Genomic DNA, 24,122 nt, shown 5'->3' on the forward strand with positions numbered 1-24,122 from the left:
CCTATCCTGTTCTGCATCGAATCAGAAAGCATTTTTTGAATGGCAATAGCTCAAAAATGGTAAATCGAACAAATAGCATAGTGAATTAGTCACCGCAACACGATATTTTATTAGATTTCATATATTTTTATTGATCGTTTGAATCAAAATCACTTTCGATTCGTGTTAAATGGGGTACACTGAAAAACAGACCTGGATCTGTAAAAATTGCGAGTCGCTCGGGTACATAAAACTTGCTACAGTGAAACTGCTCCAGCTTTTCAAAGTTGTTTCTTCATGAGCAAATTTTAAAAGCACGAAATATTCCAAATATCTTCTCAAGCGATTTATTGAGTTTTGACAGAAATTAATCATTTATTGGTGAACTGCTAGGCTAGTAGGCTCAGCTATGTACTTCAACCAAAAACAAATTGCTTAGCTACGGTATGGTTATCACTAAGGCGTTATGCTATGGCATCAATAACAGAATACATTGATTTCCATAAGGTTGACTGCATCAGCTGTTTTAGACGGACTTTGCCAGGGCCATACAGTATTTATTCCGCAATTTTCTCTTTATCTCATGTTCTATTCGTTAAAGATGAAACCTTAAAGCTAAGAATAAAGTTTGATCTCACAACCTAAGGCATTTCCATATGTAATTGGATACAATAAAAAATATTTTTTTTAAATCGCAATTATAAACATTTATTTAAAGATAGCACAAAAATGAAGTAAGGCCATTTCTACTGCTGATTGGAATATCATCATATCTCAGCTGCCGTTTCGAAAAAGCTCTATTTTAGAATAATTTCTATATGTTTTGACGTGAGCTGCAAAGTGTATGAAAAAAGTTCTGAAATGGAGCGTTCAGCCGAGTTAGGGTGATTTTCCACTCAGTAGTCGATTTATACCAACACCCTGCAATTAACGCTCTCGAAGCGCTCCATTTACAAAGTTTAGAACGTCAATTTGAGATACATCTGTAAAAACACTCGGGAAATGTGTGGTCCCACAACGATGATGATATGATGCCACAGCGCAAAGTTGTCCATCTACAACGGCCGGTGTCCCAATATCTTCATTGCAAATATCAGCTTTATCATGACCAGCACAAATCACTTCTGGTGTTAGAGTCATTTTATGTCTCATATAATGATGCTCACACTCATCACGTGGAAATGAAGTCAGGAGAGCAGATTTGAGTACTTTCGAAGTCCTCCCCTTTTTTGCAGTTGCCCAACCCCATCCACTAACTCGCATTTCTGTGCGCGTGTATGATGAGCAACTGCCAAATCTTATTATTTGTTCCACTTTAAACAATCCACACACTTTCAGTACAGCAATATTCATAAATTTTGTATAGGGATTAAACAAGGAATGACGAATTACACTCTCCACATTGTAAACATGTCCTTCATTTATATGATTTAAATTCGTTACACCTGCTATAACAGTCAACAAGTCCTCCTCTAACACACAACTTGCAGCTGTAAGGACATTCTGCGTAGTGACTATTGAACCAACGCAACGATTTTTGTTGTTATAAAATATTGCTACTAAATAAGGACTTCTCTCTATGTCCCAATTCGTGCCACCTACTATGCGATATTCCGAATTAGTATGAGTCAAAATGTAGCCAAGTATGACAAACAAGAGTGCTAAACAATTGCGTGGACTCATTTTTTTTAGTTTGATACAATTTCCACCGATTTTTAAGTATAGAGTACACCGAGATCGAGTTTGTGAACGCTATTTATACATAATTGGGTCGCGTGATTGAAAAATAGGCAAAAACATTTGATTCTAGATTCCAGGAATGTGAACAATAAAAACACTTTTACATTTGAATTAAAGCTTTATAGAATGGAAATTTTTTATTTATTTTTTTCACTCAACCCATTTAACCTTGAGCAAATTCTTTGTTAGAAGTACCTAATTAAAATTTCAATGCCCTTAATAATGAAAAATACACAATATTTATACAGCTTTTTAAAATGACATTTCTATAGAAATTTCTTCTTATGTTATCTTTATATTTTTATGAAAAGAACAAAGCATACACTTAATTAGTTTCAACTGTTTACTGTCTATCGTATACGGCCATATAACCAGAGTTCGGAGCAGTGCAATAAATTTTGAGTAACAACACTGCTCGGTTTTAAGCGCGATGACATAATCAAGATGTAGTTAAAAGCGTTAATGAGATCTTTCTTATGTTCGAAAAATTAATGTGTTTAAGACGGCTTCTATAGGAATTTTGAAAATGAGTGACAGCAAGTATATACCGATTCTGCTATATTTCGTATGCGGCGAAGTAATCTTCTTATCGCAGGACCTATAAAATTCCCGCTCTAGTTACGTTTTTCTTGCATTATATCAACGTACAATAATCCTGGTATCAAGGACCATCAGTTGTCAAGACAGTTTATCCCATTTAACTTCCAACTGTAAAGCAAGCCAGCAGCTGGCAACACAACGTCTAAGATTCGTCAAAAGAAATAGCAACACCATTGCTCTTATTGCCTTCAACATTAATATAATGCATGGACTTAATCCAAAAGTCCTTGGAGTAAGGAAACTGTCCTCGTTCCACTTGACCTGTCGAAAATTTGACGTGACCATGCATCCTCAAGTCCTCAATACTTAAAAATGTTCAGCGAAGCATCGATCAGTCGTAGTTTTAAATAAAACAGCTAAGCCAAGAATAATTATGCAATGCTTGCCGAGGTCATTTCCCAGCAGAAGTAGTCAACTGCTGCAATAATATTAAACCCCGCTAACTTGTGGTAGACTGCTTATCTTTCAAAGTCGAAGTCTGAACTGAAAGGTTTATAGTAAATATGTTCTTACATCTGACTGAGAGAGTAAAATTCAACAAACGATGTAAACCTTCAGTTATTTTTACTGCCAATGAAGAAATGTAAGGCGCGATTATCTCTGTCGTGCTCCTCTTAATTTTCCCTACAAATTGGCCGGACGGGACCTACATGTTTTATGCCGACTCCGAACGGCATCTGCAAGGCAGATGAGTTTTCACTCAGAGCTTTTCTTGGCAGAAATACAACCGGAGCGCTTGCCAAACACTGCCGAGGGGCGACCCCGCTTAGAAAAATGGTCTTCTAATTGAAAACACGGGGTGTGAACCCAGGGCATACGGTGTGGTAGGCGGAGCACGCTACTATCACACCACGGTGGCCGCAATGAGGAAATAGGGAGATGATATGATAAGTAATGTTTAACTGACGGTAGATGAGATAGAGAAAGATATGCGTGCGGTCTCTTGCGCACGAATTACAACAGATTCCTCTTTTTACGATTGCTAGGGATGAGGACTTCGAATCAATATATCAGGTACGAAATTCCCCGTAGCTGTATCCCTTCCTCGTCGCGCTTCCGCCCTCAAATAGGAAGAAAGACATTTGTGCCGCAATTGGTATTCGTGTATGGTCGAGGATAGTGGGTAATTCTATACGACAGCATGACACGCTTTATACACGTCCAAAATACGCGTTTTGTATCCAAGATCGCGAATCCGAAAACGGAGGTCAACAATTTTAGGTATGTCAAGAGATATTTGCAAAAGAAATTGAAAATTTGCATGTGGTTGTTTTAATTTTGATGATTTTGTTTAAAACACGTTTTCTCGATATTTTTGTACACGTCTTAACATTTTCATGCTTTCGTATATAAATACCGGATACTGAAAAATGGCAATTCAGTTGATCGAACAAATCCTGTCAATGTGTGTTAAAAGTCGCGAGCCGTCTCGCCATATTGAGATTCGGTCTATGTTGCAGCAAAACATTCGGTAATTAATGCAAAAACCAAGGTGTTCGACACAATACTAGACAAGACACTACACCTACAATGAGTCGGCAGTTAAGTACCCATTTCTTTGAAATTTCCATAACGCGTCTAAAACAATTACCAATTCATGTAGGTCACGGTAAAAGACATTATTTATGCACGGTTTAACAGTGAAATGTCTAAATCTTTCACCGTGAAAGGTTTTGTTTTTATTTTATGTTTATTGTTCACATTTACTACGCGTTAAATATTTAGTTTTGTTTTAGTACCATTGCGTAGTTAAACTAAGAACGGAGTTGTATAGTGATCTCATTTGACTACCTGCTACTGCTCATAGATGGGCAGTATAAAACTTTGAGAAAGATTTATTTTTTAAACAGCAAAACAAGTTGTGATACTCAACATTTTTTTTTCAGAAATCTTAAAAAATTCCCATACCCAACCAGCGTTTTTTGAAAATTGTGATTATAAATATTCAAATATCATACCCGCAGATGATTAAAATCTGTGAAATTAAAACGTATATTGTATTCGAAAATTAATGTATCGTCAGGAGAAAAGTGTACCCTAAATGTGATTATTCATGAACAATCATCCGGTATACAAATACGACTACAACATCCAACATCAGCCATGACAGTCAACATTTTAAAATATGATACGATTGAAAGCACTTGAAGAAGATCAAGTAAAAATAACAATTTTATCACGTTTCATATCACACTTTCATTATTTTTTTTATGTTTTTGATGATCGTATTTAATGGGGATCTTGAAACCGTGTCTAGGTATGTCAAGAGAAATTCACTTACCAACTTTCGTAGGGTCCAACCATTATGTATTTTATGAGAAGCCGAATGTGGAGAAAAGGTTGGGGCATATTATTCGGTTACGAGAAGTATTTAAGTTATTTATTGCCTTAAACAATATATTTTGTATAAATAAAAAAAAATTATATATTTTTTCTTAACTTCATGTCTGGAAAAATATGTGTATATGACAAAATTAAAATTTTCAATGAAAAGTAAAATTTTAACATGTATAAAATTTATAATGCAGTCAATAAGGATAGTCAGAAAGGATCAAAAAATTATTAAAAATGTGATTGAAACTTCATTCAGTTTTTGATCATCGAATGTAAACAAATTTGATTATTCTCTTTGTTGATTTTTGTGAAATATTAAAAGTTAATCATCAAACGTCTTCAAAAATGATTCCAAAAAGGGGAATGAAAATTTCTTTCAGTTTTTTATTATATTCATATTTCATTATTTCTTTTGTTCAGTTGTGTGGTAACTCATTATTTATTCAAAAAGAGTAATTAAACTGTATTGATATGTAGCAAAATTCAAAATTTGAGCACTTAAATATTGTGTGTGTAGTTGTATATACACCTAATAATATGCAAAATAATATAATATGTTTTCTTTACTTACAAAAAATTTATTTTTAATTTTCATAAAATTAAAAGAAGAGATTTCATAAATTAAGCAACAGAAAGAAACGGTGCAGCAAAAAAAAGCCAAATATTACCAAAAATATTGACTAAAACTCTTTGCGCCAAAAATTTGTTTTAAAATTTTAAAAAATTTCCGAATTACAAGTAATAATTATTTATTTATTTATTTTTTTTTTTTTCAAATTTAATGAGCTTTACACCGCTTATAGAGAAGTGAGATAGAAATTTAGGAAAAATCAAACAGATTAGAATATTGTTAAACAAGATCAGAAAAACCTGTAAAATTTTGAAATTTAAAATGTTTAAAAAACACTGACAAAAAATTAACCCCAAAAAATTCAAAATTCCGATGAATTTTTTTAAAAACACGCACGAAAAAATCCATACAAGAATTTGAGCGCAAACCACCTTCTGAAGTACACATCTCAAGAACTATGTCAAAACCGATTATTTCTCTATTTTATATTGAAATCTGAAAAAAAAATAAACACAATGAAACGGAGAAACGAATTTAAAAAATAATAGTTCGAGCCTCAATTAGGTAGGTACCGTATGGACATCATATTAGTTTGAAATCATTTAACTTACGAACTTCATGCATCACGCACATAGAAAACTATTTTCACTTAGCAACACGAAATAAAACATTGTTCTTTCAAAAATTCATCCTTTTTGGGTTGCTTTGGAATGCAAAATATTAACGATACCTAACTTCACGGGTAAACAACAAATTTTCTAAGCGCTTTGGAAGCATATCAGTTACCTGTGTTTATGAATTTTAGGTATGTACCATTACTATTTATGTACATTGTATATATTGCGTTGTTGAAAAAAATTTTAGTCCTGTCTCCAGCCAAACATTTATAATAAGCATTTACTACCATTTTTAGTCCGCAATGTGTTTGGGATTAGTTACTGGCTATAAACCGTTTCATCCTTTCCTTTAGTTATTAGTCTAATCATCAAAAATTCTACCTTTCCAAATCTCAAATTTAATATATGCAGTTAGAGAGGGATTTAGACGCAGGATAAGCTTAAGGAAGGTAGCACATGAAAATCTGCTTACTGTAAAAATACCTTGAATTGGATTAGTTTAATTGAAAATAGCTTATATTATTCCCCGTGTTAAAGGATACAACTATTTGTCGCATTTGCTTAGACTTTAAGAAAAAATTTGTAGTGTTTAAAAATTTCGGGTGGTTAAGGCATGTGCAAGGCGTTTGACAAAACTACACCGTAAATTTTCTTCAAAATTTGTCATCCAAAGAACCACTACTTTTAAGAACTTTTGTCCTGAATACTCCAATGGTCAACGCGAGTTATGTACAATGAATAAATAAATATGACAATGTTAATATGTTAATAACATGACTTATATATGTACAATGTTCAATGTATGTTAACAGAGATATCAATGAAAGCGAGGTATGTTAATAGCATAATCTTGACATGTTATTGTTTCGTTCCCATAATTTCACTGTTATGTTAATACGTTTCTTTATATGAGCCGCTTATTTTGAAAGTGGCATAAGTCATTTCATGTCGTTTAGGTTCAGTGATAATTTGTTTGTATCTCTCCCCGCCTCCAGTTTGTTAGAGTCCAATATCCAAAAGATGCAATTCTTATTATTATTTTATAATTGTAGAACCATCTATATATGCATTCGTTCAAAAATAACAATGCGTTTAAGACCACGAGTTGGAAATGACTTATGCCACTTTCAAAATAAACGGCTCATATGTTATGAATGAATGAAAGTTGGGGAGAACGTAAAACAACAATGTAATGAATTTTTGTATATTGGTGAATTTTGGTAAATCAGTTTTAATAACAACAAATTATGATGCTTGTTAACTGTATAATCATACGATGTACATTTTTGTAGGTAATAAACAATTTACTTTAATATAATAAATTAGTTTTGAAGCTGATCTCTTGGAATAAAGACTTGTTTAAAATCTCGCAGTTTTTATTATTTAATTGGCGCAGTCGTCGTGTTTTAAACAAAGCGTTGCTAACAAAGGCATTAAAAATATACAAATATTTTAGTGCTGCAGATACAACGTAAAACGTTTAAGAAAAGAACCTATCATTATTAAAAACAAAATCATCAACATTTAAATTCTTCTGAAAATTGAGTGAAACTTCACTAGTTATTATTTATAAAAAAACAAAAAAAAACTTTAAAAATGAAAAACGAAGCCGGTAACTCTAGCTCGGCTATCGAACAATGCCTAGTCGTTTTGACACGACTTTTAAGCCAAACGAATGACCTAAATACAACAAGCTTGAGAAGAAAAATAGAAAGAGACGTTAAATATTTGCAGCCGTTCACTGGCGACCCAAAATATTGCCATCTTTTATTAATGGGGTGGACAGGATTCTTCTGGACTATGCTTCGGAACAAGAATTAGCATAAAAAATCATATTCGACCTTAAGATTCAAGGATCCGCAAAAAATTACATTCAAATAACCCACCACCAATTGGAAACTATGCAAAGAAAAATTAAAAGAACACTTCAAATCTACAAAAGACCAAATTAAGATCACGGACGAAATTTCATCACTTCGAGTGAGTAGCGTTGGAGATTTATGTGTTAAAGTTAAGTATATTATTGATGATATAAGAGGATATTGTACTTTAAGTGAAAAAGGTTTAGTTATGAGGGAAATATTTCCTGGAATGCTGATCCAAAGAATAAAACAATTAGTCACTGGTACTTTAACATATGCCATAAGAAATATTTTTTCCCTAAATGAGGCGGAAAAAGTGATAAACGATTTTATAGGTATGGATGATAATAATTTAAATATTATCTTTTAATTAAAAATAACAACAAAAATACCAATAATTTTTCTTACAATAACTCAAATAATGGTAGAAGATTCAATCAATTTCAAGGTAAATTTCACCAACAAATTCAGCAAAAGTTTTCAGATAGTCAATATCCGTTTAATAATGCAAATTCAAATCGGCTTAACTCAAGCAAATTTAGAAATCAAAATTTCACTTATGACGGTAATTTAAGTAATCAAAGGTCAGCTGTTGACCAAAGAAATGATTTTGGTTATAATCAGAACAATGGCCGTTTTCCAAACCAGATGAATAACCAATGGCGAAATGCGGGTAGTATAATAGGCAACATAATAATAACCAAAATACAAATAGAACAGAGCAAACAAGAAATTCAAATATACCAATGGATGTTGACACAATGAGTCAAACTGTAGATGAAAGAGCGAATGATGCCGAGGACATTTTTTTTTAAATTAGTCTGGGATTTAACAAAAATTTATATTGAATTAACATTGTTTAATAAAAAATTTATTGCTTTAGTTGACACTGGATCAATTTTAAGTATTTTAAGGAAATGCAGTTTTGAAAAATTTAACTTACCCACATTATCAAAAGAAAACACAACTTTAAGAACAATAAATGGAATGGTCAGTAAGCCAAATACAATGGTAATTACACGAAGTCCTGCGGAGTTTAATGCCCCACAAAGTAGTAGAATGAAATGGGTAATGTTGGATTTTGAAAAACCATTTGATATGATTTTGGGCATGGATTGGATTAGCAAAAATGTTCAAACATTTGATATTTCAAATTTACAATTGAAATTGAGCAATGACTTAATCCTTCCATTTGTTACAAAAACTTTGATAGAGCAGGTAGATATCTTGGAGGTCAATGACAAGGAAAATAAACAATTAGGCCATTTGAATAGTCAAGAAAGAGCTATCATAAACAAACTTTTGAAAAAATTTGAGAAGTTAATCTATAAAGAAGGTGATATTTTAACAGACACTGATTCTGTTGTACATGAAATAAAAACAGTAACTAACCAGCAAATTAATTCTAGAATATATAGATTGCCACCAAAATATGAAGAAGAGGTTAGAAAACAAATATTTGAAATGGAAAAACAAGGAATAATAAGGCAAAGTAAAAGCAAATACAGTTCGCCAATTATTGTAGTACCTAAAGACAAGGATAATTCAGGGATACAAAAGTACAGGATAGTTGTAGATTATAGAAGGCTTAACCAACTTACCGTCGATGATAAATATCCTTTGCCAAATATCGAAGGCATTTTAGAAAAATTGGGTTAAGCTCAATATTTTAGCACCTTAGATTTGGCAAAGGGCTATCAGCAAATACTGATGGCTGAAAATGACATCGAAAAAACAGCTTTCGTTACACTTGCAGGGTTATATGAATATGCTCGGATGCCTTTTGGGCTTAAGAATGCACCTGCAACCTTTCAAAGGTTGATAAATTAAATTCTTAGAGAGTATATCAATAAAATCTGTGTAGTTTATCTAGACCATATTCTTATTTTTTCAACTTCTTTGGAGGAACATGCTAATAGCTTAGAGAAAATTTTTTCCAAACTTCAAGAGCACAATTTAAAAATACAGCCGGACAAATGTTGTTTCATGCAAAAAGAGACTCCGTTCCTTGGTCATATTTTAACAGCTGAAGGCATTAAACCAAACCCTTTTAAAATTGACGTAATTAGAAAAGTAGATATTCCAAAAACAGAAAAACAGCTAAAAGGATTTCTCGTTATTACTGGTTATTACCGAAAGTTTATAAAAAACTATTCAAAGATTGCTTGCCCTGTGATAAAGTATCTTAAAAAGAATTGCAATATAAATATTCATGACCCAGAATACATAAGTAGCTTTGAAAATTTGAAAGCTTTAATTTCTTCCCACCCTATTTTAAAATATCCGAAATATGACAAAGAATTCACAATAACAACAGATGCTAGTGATTATGCAATAGGTGCTGTATTGTCACAACAAGGACATCCTGTTTGCTACATATCAAGAACTCTAAACAATCACGAGCAAAATTATAGCACAACAGATAAAGAATTTCTATCAATTATTTATGCCGTGACTTATTTAAGACCTTATATTTATGGAAAAAAATTCAAAATTGTAACAGATCATTGTCCCATTAAATACTTAAATACCAAATATAAAGGAAAATAATGTTCACCGCGCCATCAAAGATGTTTGCTGAAATTACAAGAGTTTAAATATGAAATAGACTAATGGCAGGGAAAATAAAGTGGCAGACTTTTTAAGTCGTTTGGAAAATTCCCCTAAAATTAATGAGGAAAATGATAATGAGTCTAATTTTGAAATATCAGACACTATACACTCGGCGGAAGAGGAGATATTAGATCACATTGACATAAAGGAAGAAATAGTAAACAAATACAAAATCCAAATTATATCAACTTTTAGTCCGGTAAATGAAATTAAAAATATTCATAATAGAAAAATAATTAAAATAAATCCATTAGACGAAGAAAACAAAATAAAAAACATTTTAGCAAATAATGTAAAGCGGGGTCGAATAGGGATATTTTCTGAAGTATTAAATTCCAATTATAATAAAATACAACTAATAATAATATCAATGTTTTCTCACGATAACAAAATAAGTTTGTAAAATGTACAAAAAGGGCAATAGAAATTGAAAAAGAAGAAGATCTTCATAAACAAATATCATTGTATCATAACAATGAATCTATGCATAGTGGTATAAATGAAACATATAATAATTTAAAAGACAAAATTTTCTTCCCAAAATTTAAAGAACAAATTCAACTTATAATAGGCAATTGTCAAAAATGCCAGGAAATTAAATACAGTAGAAAACCAATTAAACCAATTTTTCGTTTTACAGAAACCCCTACCGAAAAAAATCAAATTCTTCATATTGATATATTCCATTTTAAAAGATTATCCTTTCTCAATTTCATTGATAAATTAACTAAATTTGCTACAGCTTATGACATAATAGATCGAAATTGGAGATCAAAAAAGAAAATTATAATTGAACAATTTGCTAAATTTGGGAAACCAACGAAATTGGTAATGGATAATGAATTAAGAGCTGAGCAGTTAATCGAATACTTTAATAAAGAAAACATAGAAGTGCATTTGACTACTCCGAATAGTCATAACGGAAACGCAGATATCGAGAGACTCCACTCGACCCTGTTGGAAAAACTAACAGGTATCGACGATCCGGAACTCCGACTGAAATGAGGATTCAACTGGCGATAGGTAACTATAATGATCGTCATCACTCTACAATTAAAGCTTCACCCAGATTTGCACTTTTTAATATTGATCCAAAACTTTTGTATAACAATATAAATGAAGTAAAACTACGAACTATTGAGAAAAGAAATAAATGTAGAGAAAATTATAAAGAAAGAAGAGACTTAGGCGCAATAAAAAACTATAAGCGGGTACGACATAAAGATGAGCCTTGCTATAGAATTACCCCATTGGACATTGTTCATTTATCAAATATAAAACGACCTTTGAAATCATCACATAGGTATAATTTTAGAAAAATATCTAATAATAATTGCAAAGCCGATGATGGCAATTTAAGCGTAATAGCATTAGCAGGCGATTTTAACACTCATTAAAAACTTTCATATATAAACCATTTTCAGAAAAATATAAGAATAGCTACAAATATAACAGTAAGAACATATGTTAATTTTAGTTGTAAAAACTATGCTTAAGCATACAAAAAAAATATATATATGTATATAAGAAATTAAAGAAACCTACAGAATTCCTATATGTTAATATGTCTATATAACAAGCAATCTGTAAAACGTTAAATATGAAAATATGAAAAAAAAACAACTACCAATAAGTAGAATCCATGAGAATTCTTAAAGCAGCGCGAGGAGAGTTATGTACAATGAATAAATAAATATGACAATGTTAATATGTTAATAACATGACTTATATATGTACAATGTTCAATGTATGTTAACAGAGATATCAATGAAAACGAGGTATGTTAATAACATAATCTTGACATGTTATTGTTTCGTTCCCATAATTTCACTGTTATGTTAATACGTTTCTTTATATATTAATGAATGAATGAAAGTTAGGGAGAACGTAAAACAACAATGTAATGAATTTTTGGTTTGCTGGGTAGAGCTTTTATGGTCGTTTTAATAAGTGTACTTTGTTGTTTTTGTATTCTTTGACGCGTTTCGACGCTTACTGCGTCATCATCAGAAAGCTGTTTTTATTTGAAAATATATCAAATATATAAACATTAACTACTTTATCCAACAATAAACATGAAATTTTTATCTTGACAATTGTTACTTACATTGATTGTTTAACTAATTGTAATATCACAGTTTAAAAACACACATACATATTTACATATTATCAAGTAGCACTGATTAGCGCTTGTTTCTTTGCTCTTTGTACAGCTGCGGTATAGATGTTGCTTATATTGTTAGCGTCCTCTTTGAAATTCATAACCTGGTGTATTTTTTGTTGTATTCTTAAGCTCTCCAAAGTTAGACGTGTTTTTTCTCTTTTTTTTATGTCTAATATTTGTGCATGGTCAAAATCCGCTGTATGGTTACTCTTTGTAAGGTGCTGTGCGAGAGCCGTTGTCATCTTCTTATTTTTCGCATCTGTTCTGTGTTCATTTAGCCGTATACCCAGTTGTCGTTTTGTTGTGCCTATATAGTATTGATCACATTTTTCACCCACTTTGCCATTACATTTTATTTGATATATTACATTGTTCTGTTGCTCTTTTTCCACCGGATCCTTTGTTTTTGTAAAAATATTTCTTAGAGTGAAGTTTGGCTTGTGTGCATAGTTCACATTTTTAATTTGCATTATTTTATGCAGATTTTGGTTGTCCGTTAAACCCGGGATAAATGTTACTCCGATGTATTTTTGGTGAATTTCATCGGATTTTTGTGTTTCCTTTTTATCTTCGCGAATTTTATTTGTTACATTTTCTATTAATTTGTCAATAAGCTTGTGTGGATAGCTGTTGTTGTAGAAAATTTTTTTAATATTGATTTTCTAATTAGGTTCTTCGCTGTGTTTAACTTTTGTTTCCACGGATGGTTCGAATGGTAATTAATTATTCTCCCCGATGCAATGGTTTTCGTGTACCATTTCGTTGTACATTTTCTATTTTTATGGATTACTTTTAGGTCTAGGAAGGCTATTTCATTTTCTTGTCTATTTCCATTGTGAATTTTATTTTAGTATGCTGTACGTTCAATATTTTCAAGATGTCTTCCGCGTCCTTTTTCTTTATAATTGCGAATATATCATCTACATACTTTTATATGTATCTGATATATATGTCATTGGTTTTAAGTTCAGCTATGCTGTCGTCAAGTATTTTGTCAAGAACTATGTCAGCTATGGTTGGCGATAGGGGATTGCCCATGGGCATGCCTTATATTTGCTGATAAAAATTCGAGTTGTACATAAAATAATTATTTTCTCTTAGACAAAACTCGAGTATAGTCTGGAAACGTTTCTTTGAAATTTTTGTGTGTTTTTCCAACTCTGGCCACTTTTTCATTATTGTTTGTATTGCTAAATGTATTGGGATGTACGTAAATAATGAAACTACATCAAAAGATATTAGAATTTCGTCATCTTCTATATGGATATTTTTGAGAATTTCAGTTTCCCTTTTTGCTGAAGTGTAAAAACTATGGAATTACACCACCACATCTACGCGGCAAAACAAAGGCAACACTACATTGTTTCAAGCTTGACACTACACGTCGCCAATTTGATAAAATAGAGGAATGTTTTCTACAAAAAATTTTAAAATTGGAAATAAAAGAAACAAATGTAACCATAAAAATAATAGAAAAAGTTTTGAAACGCATCAAAGACACACTAATAGCGGTACTCGGAGAAGAAGATTACAGTAATATCGTAGAGACGCGAGATCAATTTATAAAACACATCGGCACTGACATGGAAAAACTCATCAAAAAAAGCTTCAAAGGCAAATATTTAGCAACATTTAAAAGTTTGTGATCCGATTCAATGAAGACTGGTTCATTAATACTACGAAAATCGAAATACCGCAAGAATATCGTTGGATACTATCGCTAGGCTACAAATTCTCACTACCGGTTTCAAACAAAAATGTCTCACCATTGCAAGTTATCGCGGAACTGGAACAAGGAGTACAAAAAATCGAAGATGACAGAACTAAGGACAGTGTAAGAAGCCACATCGCAATGAAGATAAATAATTACCAGAGTAGGCGCAACAATAACGCAAAAGATAAACTTTTGCTAAAAACTTTTGAGAACACAAAAGAGTTCATATCTAAATACAAAGATGAGATAGTTTTAACTCAGGCTGACAAAGGAAACAAGACAGTTTTGATGTACAAAAATATTTATGAGGAAAAAATGAAAAAATTGTTAGATGACCGTAATGTATACAAAAAGATACAGAAAGATCCCACACAACAGCTTATGAGAAAGAACAACCTAATTATAAATGAAATGTTTAAGCAAAACGAAATCGAGCTAAAACAGAAATTTCAATTATCTAGTGTTGCAGCCATCGCTCCTAGAATATACGGTCTTCCAAAAATACATAAGAAAAACATGCCCTTAAGGCCAATTGTATCGTCGATAAAAGTACCATGCTATAACTTATCTAAGCATATTGGAGTTGTACTGAAGAATATAATATCTGAAGAATATAATATAAAGAATTCATTTCAATTAAAAGAAAATCTCAAAAATATCCATATAGAAGATGACGAAATTCTAATATTTTTTGATGTAGCTTCATTATTTACGAACATCCCAATACATTTACCAATACAAACAATAATGAAAAAGTGGCCAGAGTTGGAAAAACACACAAAAATTTCAAAGAAACGTTTCCAGACTATACTCGAGTTTTTTCTAAGAGAAAATAATTATTTTATGTACAACTCGAATTTTTATCAGCAAATATACGGCATGCCCATGGGCAATCCCCTATCGCCAACCATAGCTGACATAGTTCTTGACAAAATACTTGACGACAGCATAGCTGAACTTAAAACCAATGACATATATATCAGATACATAAAAAAGTATGTAGATGATATATTCGCAATTATAAAGAAAAAGGACACGGAAGACATCTTGAAAATATTGAACGCACAGCATACTAAAATAAAATTCACAATGGAAATAGAACAAGAAAATGAAATAGCCTTCCTAGACCTAAAAGTAATCCATAAAAATAGAAAATGTACAACGAAATGGTACACGAAAACCATTGCATCGGGGAGAATAATTAATTACCATTTGAACCATCCGTGGAAACAAAAGTTAAACACAGCGAAGAACCTAATTAGAAAATCAATATTACTCACTGACCACGATTTTATGCCAGAAAACAAACAAAAGATTAAAAAAATGTTGTACAACAACAGCTATCCACACAAGCTTATTGACAAATTAATAGAAAATGTAACAAATAAAATTCGCGAAGATAAAAAGGAAACACAAAAATCCGATGAAATTCACCAAAAATACATCGGAGTAACATTTATCCCGGGTTTAACGGACAACCAAAATCTGCATAAAATAATGCAAATTAAAAATGTGAACTATGCACACAAGCCAAACTTCACTCTAAGAAATATTTTTACAAAAACAAAGGATCCGGTGGAAAAAGAGCAACAGAACAATGTAGTATATCAAATAAAATGTAATGGCAAAGTGGGTGAAAAATGTGATCAATACTATATAGGCACAATAAAACGACAACTGGGTATACGGCTAAATGAACACAGAACAGATGCGAAAAATAAGAAGATGACAACGGCTCTCGCACAGCACCTTACAAAGAGTAACCATACAGTGGATTTTGACCATGCACAAATATTAGACATAGAAAAAAGAGAAAAAACACGTCTAACTTTGGAGAGCTTAAGAATACAACAAAAAATACACCAGGTTATGAATTTCAAAGAGGACGCTAACAATATAAGCAACATCTATACCGCAGTTGTACAAAGAGCAAAGAAACAAGCGCAAATCAGTGCTACTTGATAATATGTAAATATGTATGTGTGTTTTTAAACTGTGATATTACAATTAGTTAAACAATCAATGTAAGTAACAATTGTCAAGATAAAATTTTCATGTTTATTGTTGGATAAAGTAGTTAATGTTTACATATTTGATATATTTTCAAATAAAAACAGCTTTCTGATGATGACGCAGTAAGCGTCGAAACGCGTCAAAGAATACAAAAACAACAAAGTACACTTATTAAAACGACCACAAAAGCTCTACCCAGCAAACCATATAGTTTCAAATTGGTCTAAATAAAAATAGTAAAAGTAATGAATTTTTGTATATTGGAGAATTGTGGTAAATCAGTTTTAATAACAACAAATTAGTACGTAAGTGAATATATTAGAGTAAGCAGATGGCAATGGAACTAAGCAGTTAAATGGTGTGATGCTTGTTAACTGTATAATCATACGATGTACATTTTTGTAGGTAACAAACAATTTACTTTAATATAATAAATTAGTTTTGAAGCTGATCTCATGGAATAAAGACTTGTTTAAAATCTCGCAGTTAACCCTTTTATTGATTTAATTCGCGTGTGTTCATATCAAAGCCTATGTATCCTCACCCTATATCAAAATGCGTGAAAAAGTGCAGTGGCAGAAATTACAAATTTTTTCGAATACTTTTGTCACGCTGTGAACATTGCCTTGCGGTGACGTCAAAAGTGTCAGGAAGACTATATTTGCTGTAAATTTTAAGAGGAACCCTGGAATCTTTTCTTTCCAGCCATGATCTGCACACATGGCTACAGACGTAAAGAGTTTGATATATATCTATTTTATTAATCCAACGGATATGTACTATTAACAACAGGTGCTGCCGCGAACTTTATGGCCTATCCGAGAAGTCCTTCGACACACACGAAGGAAATTAAAAGTTTTACTCAGATATAGTGCAGGGAATAAAAATCCATGTACATTTTCTATATTATGTCCTGCGAATTGATCAAAATGCTCTGGCCACGTGGACGTTCATATCGACCTCCATCTGAAGAGTGGCTTGGTTTCCTGGGGGTCCCAACCACGTATTGTAAGCGTAATGTTTTTTTGATAAAACTTATTAAAAACTTACATTGTGTTTACTTTGCATGCTGGGATATTTATAGAAAGGAAGTTTTTTTCTCACTCAACCCATTTAACCTTGAGTAAATGTTTGGTTAGGAGTGCCCAATTAAAATTTCAATACCCTTAATGATGAAAAATATAAAATATTTATACAGCTTTTTAACATGACATTTCTATAGACATTTCTTTATACTCAGTTGAGCAGAGCTCACAGGGTATATTAAGTTTGATTGGATAACGGTTGGTTGTACATATATAAAGGAATCGAGATAGATATAGACTTCCATATATCAAAATAATCAGGATCGAAAAAAAATTTGATTAAGCCATGTCCGTCCGTCCGTCCGTCCGCCCGTTAACACAATAACTTGAGTAAATTTTGAGGTATCTTGATGAAATTTGGTACGTAGGTTCCTGAGCACTCATCTCAGATCGCTATTTAAAATGAACGATATCGGACTATAACCACGCCCACTTTTTCGATATCGAAAATTTCGAAAAACCGAAAAAGTGCGATAATTCATTACAAAAGACAGATAAAGCGACGAAACTTGGTAGATGAGTTGAATTTATGACGCAAAATAGAAAATTAGTAAAATTTTGGACAATGGGCGTGGCACCGCCCACTTTTAAAAGAAGGTAATTTAAAAATTTTGCAAGCTGTAATTTGACAGTCGTTGAAGATATCATGATGAAATTTGGCAGGAACGTTACTCTTATTATTATATGTACGCTTAATAAAAATTAGCAAAATCGGAGAAGGACCACGCCCACTTTTAAAAAAAATTTTTTTAAAAGTAAAATTTTAACAAAAAATTTTATATCTTTACAGTATATAAGTAAATTATGTCAACATTCAACTCCAGTAATGATATGGTGCAACAAAATACAAAAATAAAAGAAAATTTAAAAATGGGCGTGGGGCTCCGCCCTTTTTCATTTAATTTGTCTAGGATACTTTTAACGCCATAAGTCGAACAAAAATTAACCAATCCTTTTGAAATTTGGTAGGGGCAAAGATTTTATGGCATTAACTGTTTTCTGTGAAAATGGACGAAATCGGTTGATGTCACGCCCAGTTTTTATACACAGTCGTCCGTCTGTCCTTCCGCATGGCCGTTAACACGATAACTTGAGCAAAAATCGATATATCTTTACTAAACTCAGTTCACGTACTTATCTGAACTCACTTTATCTTGGTTTGAAAAATGAACGAAATCCGACTATGACCACGCCCACTTTTTCGATATCGAAAATTACGAAAAATGAAAAAAATGCCATAATTCTATACCAAATACGAAAAAAGGGATGAAATATGGTAAGGTAATTGGATTGTTTTATTGACGCGAAATATAACTTTAGAAAAAACTTTATAAAATGGTTGTAACACCTACCATATTAAGTAGAAGAAAATGAAAAAGTTCTGCAGGGCGAAATAAAAAACCCTTAAAATCTTGGCAGGTATTACATATATAAATAAATTAACGGTATCCAACAGATGATGTTCTGGGTCACCCTGGTCCACATTTTGGCCGATATCTGGAAAACGCCTTCACATATACAACTACCACCACTCCCTTTTAAAACTCTCATTAATATCTTTAATTTGATACCCATATCGTACAAACTCATTCTAGAGTCACCCCTGGTCCACCTTTATGGCGATATTTCGAAAAGGCGAACACCTATAGAACGAAGGCCCACTCCCTTTTAAAAATATTCATTAACACCTTTCATTTGATACCCATATCGTACAAACAAAGTCTAGAGTCACCCCTGGTCCAGAAAGGCCTACTCCCTCTTAAAATACTCATTAACTCCTTTCGTTTGATACCCATATTGCACAAACGAATTCTAGAGTCACCCCTGGCCCACCTTTATGGCGATATCTCGAAACGGCGTCCACCTATGGAACTAAGGATTACTCCCTTTTAAAATACTCATTAACACCTTTCATTTGATACCCATATCGTACAAACGCATTCTAGAGTCACACCTGGTCCATCTTTATGGCGATATCTCGAAAAGGCGTCCACCTATAGAACTAAGGCCCACTCCCTCTTAAAATACTCATTAACTCCTTTCTTTTGATACCCATATTGCACAAACGAATTCTAGAGTCACCCCTGGTCCACCTTTATGGCGATATCTCGAAAAGGGGTCCACCTATAGAACTAAGCCCCACGCCCATTTAAAATAATCATTGACACCTTTCATTTGATACCCATATCATACAAACAAATTCTAAAGTCACCCCTGGTCCACCTTTATGGCGATGTCTCGAAAAGGCGAACACCTATAAAACGAAGGCCCACTCCCTTTTAAAAATACTCATTAACACCTTTCATTTGATACCCATATCGTACAAACAAAGTCTAGAGTCGCCCCTGGTCCACCTTTATGGCGATATCTCGAAAAGGGGTCCACCTATAGAACTAAGCCCACGCCCTTTTAAAATAATCATTGACACCTTTCATTTGATACCCATATCATACAAACAAATTCTAAAGTCACCCCTAGTCCACCTTTATGGCGATATCTCGAAAAGGCGAACACCTATAAAACGAAGGCCTACTCCCTTTTAAAAATACTCATAAACACCTTTCAGTTGATACCCATATCGTACAAACAAAGTCTAGAGTCACCCCTGGTCCACCTTTATTGCGATACCTCGAAAATGCGTCCACCTATAGAACTAAGGCCCACTCCCTCTTAAAATACTCATTAACTCCTTTCGTTTGATACCCATATTGCACAAAAGAATTCTAGAGTCACCCCTGGTCCACCTTTTTGGCGATATCTCGAAACGGCGTCCACCTATGGAACTAAGGATTACTCCCTTTTAAAATGCTCATTAACACCTTTCATTTGATACCCATATCGTACAAACGCATTCTACAGTCAACCCTGATCCACCTTTATGGCTATATCCCTAAATGGCGTCCACCTATAGAACTATGGCCCACTCCCTCATAAAATACTCTTTAGTGCCTTTCGTTTGATACACATGTCATACAAACACGTTCCAGGGTTTCCCCCGGTTCATTTTCCTACATGGTTATTTTCCCTTATGTTGTCACCATAGCTCTCAACTGAGTATGTAATGTTCGGTTACACCCGAACTTAACCTTCCTTACTTGTTTTATATTAGCTTTTTATCTTTATGAAAAAACAAAGCGTGTACTTAATTAGTTCCAACTGTTTCCAAACTGATAATATGTTCTCTCGTATACGGTCATATGACCAGAGTTCAGAGCAATGCAATAAATTTTGAGTAACAACGCTGCTCGAACTTAAACGGGATGACATAAACAAGATTTTGTTCAAAGTGTTAATAAGGCCTTAATTTGTAATAGATTTAAGCATTTTTTTATTATCGTAAAATTAATGTATTTTAGATGGTGTATATTGGAACGATTTTCCGTCATCACTTGTCAAATTTGGTTTTGAGACAAACCGGTTTCGGCGTTGTGCCATCATCAGTGTCGATTTTCGTTCTGGTCTGTTGTTGTCATTTGTCCTGTATTTATAGTTCGTAGGTATATGAACAGGTATTGTCAAATTGATGCTTGTGTATATTTAGTTATGTGTATGTGCTATGTGTTCGTTCAGAACCGAGGGTGGTTTACTAATCGATTTGTGTGGCTGAATGGGGTAGGTATTAATGGAATGTTTCGACCGCATTAAGACAGAGGTCGATCAGGAACTACAACAAAAATACAGCAGGCATGCTTAACGAACGAAACGATATCATTTCGTTACGATAATCAACGTTAATAAACGAAACGAAGTCATTTCGTTTCGTTTATTAACGTTAAGAACGACAAATTAACGTTAATTTGACGATCTTAACGTTAATAAACGAAACGAAGTGACTTCGCTTCGTTTATTAGCGTTGATTATCGTAACGAAATGATATCGTTTCGTTCGTTAAGCATGCCTGAAATACAGGTCGCTGAACCGAAAATTGGACAAGCTGGCAGGACGACGAGAGGGTAACCAAAACCAAAACACTCACCAATTTCATGACAAGTTCGTTAACCTCACAACAGTGGCCATTACCAAGGAAGAGGCACAACTTCTCGAAAAGGGCCTGAAGCACAATATCATGGACCAGAATACAGTAAGAAAAACGGAGCAAGCGATTGTAGATGCGGAGATCGCAATATCATTGATACCCCAGGAAGAAGAGGAGCACGCAAGACACATGTGCAGGGAAATCATAAAAAAGGAGGTGAAAGCACAGGAAGGACTAAAACCGAATACAGAGGAGAAAACAATAAAGAATCTACGGCATAAACTAAGGAAAAACAATATTGTCACAACGAAAGCGGACAAAGGAAACACCACTGTGCTAATCGAAAAAGAGCAATATATATCCAAAACCAAGGATCTCATAGAGGAAATGAAATGTCGTAGAATGAGAGAGGATCCCACAGATGAATACCAAAAACAAATCAAAGTTGCTATAAAAATTGCAGTAGTAGATTCTAATATGGCACATAGATTGGTCCAAATGAACCCTTCGGCTCCTCCACTGGTTGCGCTACCAAAAATCCACAAGCCGGACACGCCAATGAGGCCCATCATTAATTTTAAATCGGCACCATGTTACAAACTGTCCAAATATTTAAAAACGATATTGATAGATACTCTGGAGCTAAGGAACAAATATGCAATAGCTAACACAACAGAACTAATAGAGAGACTCGAGACCGTAGAGCTAACAAGAAACAGCAAATTGGTATCTTTTGACATAAAAGATGTATACCCATCTACACCACTATCGGAGACTTTGGACATAGTTAGCTCAACAATAGTTCATAACACAAAAAACAAAGTGAAAAGTATGCAAATCACAAATACGCTAAGAACCACTTTACGTCAAAACTATTTTAAATTCAACAATAAAATATATAGACAAACAAACGGTCTTGGAATGGGAAGCCCCACATCAGCAATTCTTATGGAAGTGTTCATGCAAAATCTGGAAGAAAAGTACATACAGGAGCTGAAGTCCAAATTAGGCGTGTCATTTTATGCTAGATACGTGGATGACATAATATGCGTTTTAACTACTAATAACGAAGAGCTCGTACTGGAGTACCTCAACAAACAGCACGGCAATATAAAATTTACAATGGAAACTGAAAAAGACGGAGGAATCAACTATCTAGACCTCACGATAAATATTGATAAAGAAGCCAAAAGATTTAACTATGACATATATAGAAAGTCAACGGCCACCGACACAATAATACACAATACCTCAAATCACCCTCAACATCATAAAAATGCAGCATTAAGGCACTTGGTACATAGACTTGAAAGAACACCTCTTACACAAGAGGCATATAAGAGAGAACTTGAGGTCATATATAATATCGCTGCAAACAACGGATATAAAAAAGCACTAGCAGATAAGCTCATAAGGACAAATGGAGAACCAAAAAGAAATAATGAAAAGGAAAATAATAGCTGGACGACTATGACATATACTGGAAAAGCAACATATAAATTGGCAAACTTCTTTAAAAAATACAACATTAACACAGCATTCAAAACATCAAACAATCTAGGGCGAAAACTAAGAACTAACATTAACTCAGAGGATCCGTTTAGCAGCCACGGCGTATACAAGCTTACCTGCGGATGCCAGTATAGTTACATAGGACAAACAGGACGGCAAATAAGAACGAGGTTCAGAGAATATATTAGAGATTACAACCAAAAAATACGGAATCCAAACATTATACCCGGGAATGTTCCCCAGCAAACATCAATAAAACAGTCAGGGTTCTTCACATACAAGAAAAGGGCCGACGTCTCAACGTACTCGAAAATATGGAAATCTACAAACAGAAAACATTCGACGGTAGAATAATAAACGAACAGATAAACACAATTTCTGACACAATATTCGAGCCTTTAAAACTTGTTTACAGGAAACAACTTAATCACACAGGTACAACAGACAAACACACAACAACAAATAAACACAAAACAATTAACACACCAAAACAAAAAACCGACAAAGAAGGTCAAACGACTAAAACCACAGATTTCTACCTACCCCATTCAGCCACACAAATCGATTAGTAAACCACCCTCGGTTCTGAACGAACACACAGCACATACACATAACTAAATATACACAAGCATCAATTTGACAATACCTGCTCATATACCTACGAACTATAAATACAGGACAAATGACACCAACAGATCAGAACGAAAATCGACACTGATGATGGCACAACGCCGAAACCGGTTTGTCTCAAAACCAAATTTGACAAGGGATGACGGAAAATCGTTCCAATATACATCATTTATCCACCTTGTCGGAAAATCAACCAAACAAGATTTTAGATGGCTTCTATAGGAATGTTGAAAATGAGTTACATCGCTTCAAATAGAAACACCTCGTTACTCTAGACATTTTGATGTTTTTACAAGAGAATGTGGGGTTCCACGTTTTTTAAGCGTAATGTTTTTTTGAGAAAAATTATTAAAAACTTACATTGTGTTTACTTTGCGTGCTGGGATATTTATAGAAAGGAAGTTTTTTTTCTCACTATACCCATTTAACCTTGAGTAAATGTTTGGTTAGGAGTGCCCAATTAAAATTTCAATACCCTTAATGATGAAAAATATAAAATATTTATACAGCTTTTTAACATGACATTTCTATAGAAATTTCTTTTTATATTAGCTTCATATCTTTATGAAAAAACAAAGCGTGTACTTAATTAGTTCCAACTATTTCCAAACTGATAATATGTTTTCTCGTATACGGCCATATGACCAGAGTTCGGAGCAGTGCAATAAATTTTGAGTAACAACGCTGCTCGAACTTAAACGGGATGACATAA

At 33.2% G+C, this 24,122-nt stretch overlaps 1 protein-coding gene across 2 annotated transcripts in view; it reads left to right on the top strand.

Annotated features, from left to right (window-relative positions):
* The first annotated feature begins 3,837 nt into the window (after nucleotides 1-3,837).
* LOC137253243 (putative uncharacterized protein DDB_G0286901) overlaps nucleotides 3,838-24,122 on the top strand; it is a 130,916-nt gene continuing 110,631 nt past the window's right edge. The window contains exon 1 of one of the 2 annotated variants that reach the window (XM_067789814.1): nucleotides 3,838-3,860. The gene's annotated coding sequence lies outside the window, so the exon portion shown is untranslated. Of the gene's footprint in view, nucleotides 3,861-15,998; nucleotides 16,219-24,122 lie in introns of those variants that run through there. The other variant, XM_067789815.1, reaches the window with a different exon arrangement.

Source organism: Eurosta solidaginis, chromosome 5, assembly GCF_040869045.1.
Source record: "Eurosta solidaginis isolate ZX-2024a chromosome 5, ASM4086904v1, whole genome shotgun sequence".
NCBI lineage: Eukaryota > Metazoa > Arthropoda > Insecta > Diptera > Tephritidae > Eurosta > Eurosta solidaginis.